A 4586-nucleotide genomic window follows, 5' to 3' on the forward strand; every position below is an offset into this window, starting at 1 on the left:
TATTTCCAATGTATGCATGCATTCTTGGAAAAATCTTTACATATTCATAAAATTATCTAAGAGAATTGTACTGTCGTTTGGAATATTCTTGTGTTCTAAATACAGTAAGACAACTGAAAAAAGAACGCAATAAAGTAAGAGTAAAAGAAAATATATCTCAACTAGGGCTGACTCAGAACCTCCATTTCAGAAGAACACTGAATTTGACTCAGAGATACGATGGTTAAATAGCATTAATAGTACTCGGAGTCTTATATCATAATTATTTTTTGAAATTTGTACACTGGGATTTTATAATCATTCACTGAACAGTTCAAAATTCATCTTTCATATGAGAATAGTAATTCAGTAGTTAGTGCAATTTATCAAATATTGAGATAGACACTTAAATAGTACCCACTATGTACTTTTCAAATTTAAAAGAATATCATTAAAATGTCACAAAAGGCCAAAATGGATGGCAAAAGAGACTTTGAAATTTGCTCCCCAGTGTAGACATGCTAAAACAAATGAAGAAATGACAAGTAAAAAAGTTGAAAAGAAATTTTCAAAGGGCAGCTCAAGAAGACAAAGTATTATAATGAAATGTGTAAACACCTGGAGTAAGAAACATGTCAAGATGAAAGAGCTTAAAGAAAAAATACAAGCCTTGACTTTGTAGTGGTTATGAATTGGGTTGCGAACCTCAAGGTTGACAGTTTGAAACTACCAGCCATTCCATGGGAGAAAGATGAGACTTTCTGTTCCCATAAAGATTCACAGCCATGGAAACCCTGTGCAGGGTCACTATGAGTCAGAACTGCCTCCACAGTACTTAACAACAACAACAACAATGGGTAAAATCAGTTTGTTGTACTGTGGTGACTTGCATGTTGCAGTGAATAAGGAAGACCGTAGAAGAATTGATATATATATTTTTAATGTTTTATTGTGAATTATGTGATAGTTTACATGGGAGAACGTTAGTTTTACATTCATTCTATCTTATATCGTTTCATTGCCATGGTTACAATCCCCTCCATACATCATCAAGCAACCAAACGGTATACATTACAATCCTGCACCCCAGTCATCAGCACACAGCCCCTCTACCTCTCTGAATCTAAAGTGTCCAGCTGCTCCATTTCTGCCTACGTCTCTGGCATCACTGCTTCTCTGGGTAGGATCCTGCTCTCCGCTCTTCTCCATTGATGATTCCAGGGACCTCTGCTCCTACATTGAAAAGTTAATCACTACCTTCCTTGCTATAAAATGTCTACCTTTACATTTCCAACCCTCACAATCAGTCCTGATAACAATTATTCACTATTGTATCACAAAAGACCTACCTGCATTTCATTTCATTAGCCACACCTATACAGATTGGAAACTACATACTGGAGATTCTACCTTTCCCCACATGCTCTGGATCCAGGTTCCCTCTTGAAGCTTGTAAGCCAGTCACTTCTTGCCTTGGTAGCCCACCTCCCTCCCATTTTGGGTAGCTAATGTCCAAGTTGCCCATCCCTGTCTACTCTGCATATGGAGGGGGTAGGAATGATCCTTGGTGTAAGGATTTGTTTCCTCTTTTGAGCTACTACATCCAGAGGTGTAGGTCAAGTTCATCAAATTATATCAGATTTCTCTTTTTTTTTTCCCTCTTCTATCTTTTTCTGGTTGAGCTCTAATCATCCAGTCATTGAAGCCAGGACAAGTGGGTATTAACTGCATGTATGGGTGTTCTTGTGCATATGCCCTCTCTTTTTATCAGCTGGACGCTTCACACTCCACTCTAGTCCTCTGTGGCTATGTCACTGACTCTGGGTCCAAGAGTCCCCAGGTCTTGCCACACTGCTGACCAACCAGGTCTTCACCCGGGCTCACAGGAGTCTATTGAACTTTGTAGGTCTTAGCTCGCTGCTTCATTGCTGTTTTTCCCTCACTTCCCCTTAACGGTGACGAGTGTGGTCACCAATCAGAGCATGTATTACCATTGAGTCTTAGTATTGGAAGGGGGTTTGCACTGAGGGGACCCAACCACTTGCCTTGATGTCTCCTGGGGCAAGCAACTTGCTTGTTCATGTAGTAACAGTAGGTCTGCCTCTATTTTTTTTTTTTTTTTTTTTTTTTTTTTTTTTTTTTTTTTTTTTTGTATTTTTCCTGTAGGTCTTTCTTTCAAGAAGTATCTTCTCTTCTTCTAGCCACTCCAGGCTTGTCTGCTCATCCTTTCAAGTGGAAATTTCCCATCTCTGAAGATCTGGATGTGGTTCAGGTTTCCACTTATAGTCTTAGGTAATGCAGAGGCTCCGCAGGAAGCCTCCTTCGCTGGGCATATTGTAGCCCCATTTTAGGTATTCCAATTAGTTATAGGCAGTGGACAGTCTAACAAGCTTTCTATAGTGATGTTTCTGACTATTCCTTTCTCTCCCACTCAAGTGTCTATTTTATAATATAATGCAAAGAAAACAAAGATTCAAAAGACAGCCAAGCATCTTAACATTATTCCCCTCTTTTCCCCATTCCAACCATGTCTCAATCCCTGTATCCCAGAGCCCTGTTGTTCCAAGGTTGTGCATACATCATTATTTACCTCTGTCCCACTTAACCCATTCAAACCTGACTAATTGTTCTCCCATCTGCTTTGTTCTTCCATTCCCCTCTCTTGTATATTGCCCGCTCCCCAGCACCTAAACTATCCTGTGTCTATTCCCTGCCCTGTGCTCCATCTTCCCCTCCCTCCTCTCACTCCACCCCCACATCCCAGCAACTAGCAATGAATCCACCCCCCTTTAGTATGGGTTCTATTTCTTAGTCTTTTACAGTAGTGTTCCTATGCAGTATTTCCCGTCTTGTGACTGACTAATTACATTCAACATAATGTCCTCAAGGTGGTGCTTGCAGCTTCCTTGTTATTTTTCAAGGTAACATAATATTCCATTGTGTGTATATACAACAGTTTGTTTATCCATTCTTCAGTTGATGGTCACTTTGGCTTTCTCCATCTTTTTGCTATTGTAAACATTGGTGTGAATAGATCTTTTCATGTGGCTTTCTCCATCTTTTTGCTATGAACATTGGTGTGAATAGATCTTTTCATGTTGTGGCTTGTTTTTCTTATGGGTAAATACCAAGTAGAGGAATTGCTAGATCATAAGGTATTTCTATTTTCAACCTTCTGAGGAAGCACCATGTTGCTTTCCAGAGAGGTTGGACCATTTTGCAGTCGCAACAGCAATGCAGAAGTGTCCCAGTCTTGCCATATCCCAGCCAGCATTTATTGTCCTCTACATTTTTTATCTTTGCTGTTATTGTTGGTGTGAGATGATATCTCATTGTTGTTTTGATTTGCATCTCTCTAATGGCTAGTGATTGTTAACACTTCTTCATATGTTTGTTGGCTGCCCGGATCTCTTCCTTGGTGAAGTGTCTGTTCATGTCCTGTGCCCACTTTTTAATTGGGTTATTTGGCTTTTTATTGTAGAGGTGTTGTAATTTCCTATATATTTTAGTAATGAGTCCCTTGTTTGATGTGGCATTGCAAACAATGTTTTCATATTCTGTGGGTTCACTTTTTACTCTTCTGGTGAAGTCTTTTGATGCACATAAGTTTTTAATTTTTAGTATGTCCCACACATCTATTTTGTCTATTTATTGTTTGTGTGTTTTCAAAATGTTTTGTATTCCCGGAATTAGTGCCCTCACATTTGTCCCGATTTTGTCATTGATGGCCTTCATAATTCTGGGATTCACATCTAGGTCTTTAATCCATGTTGAGTTGGTTTTTGTATAAGGTGTGAGGTGATGGTCTTGTTTCAATCTTTTGCATATAATTTTCCAGTTCTGCCAGCTGCATCTGTTGAAGAGACTATCACCTCCCCATGTGATATATTTAAGTGTTTTGTCAAAAATCAGTTGGCTGGAGAGTACCGGAAAAAGATGGTTGATCGGGTGGAAGTGTAGTGATGAGCTCTGCCAAGAAAAACAAAGAATACAGGACCAAGAAGGCTCAAGGAATGGTCCCAGTACTCTGAACCACATATAAAGGAATATTTAGAAGTTTGGAAGACTTACAGCTGTGGAGTTTGTGGCAGAAGCAAGAAATCAATTGCTTCCTGGTTTGAGATGCTCAACTGCACCAGGAGCCGCCATTTTGTGTGGGACCAAGCGGGGAAAGGATCAGAGCAGCCACGGACATCTGACAGAGCTGCAGAGATAGAGGTGTGGACATTCTTTTTTCTTGGTATATTTTTGTTGTTCCCTTGCTGTCTGCATACCTCCATTCTAGTGACTATAGGGGTGCCTGAGCTGGCAGATACTCCAGCCCCACCCTTGGAGGGTTCTACTACGCATGTGCATAGATTTCCTCGAAATTTAAAGAGAAAATATCAACTTAAAACCAAATGGCCGACAGATACTTAGCCCAAGAGCAGATCTTGAACTTTTCTTGTTTGCTTTTTGATCCTGAGTTTTTTTTTAGCACAGGAAAGAGGAGGAGAGGGTTGTAAAGAGGGAAAGAAACCTCATATTAGGCTACAGGATTTTTTTTTTAATTAATTTTTTTTCTTTTTATTTTATTTATTATTTTCTTCATTCTTCTTCTTCTCTCC

Source organism: Chrysochloris asiatica, unplaced genomic scaffold, assembly GCF_000296735.1.
Source record: "Chrysochloris asiatica unplaced genomic scaffold, ChrAsi1.0 scaffold00180, whole genome shotgun sequence".
NCBI lineage: Eukaryota > Metazoa > Chordata > Mammalia > Afrosoricida > Chrysochloridae > Chrysochloris > Chrysochloris asiatica.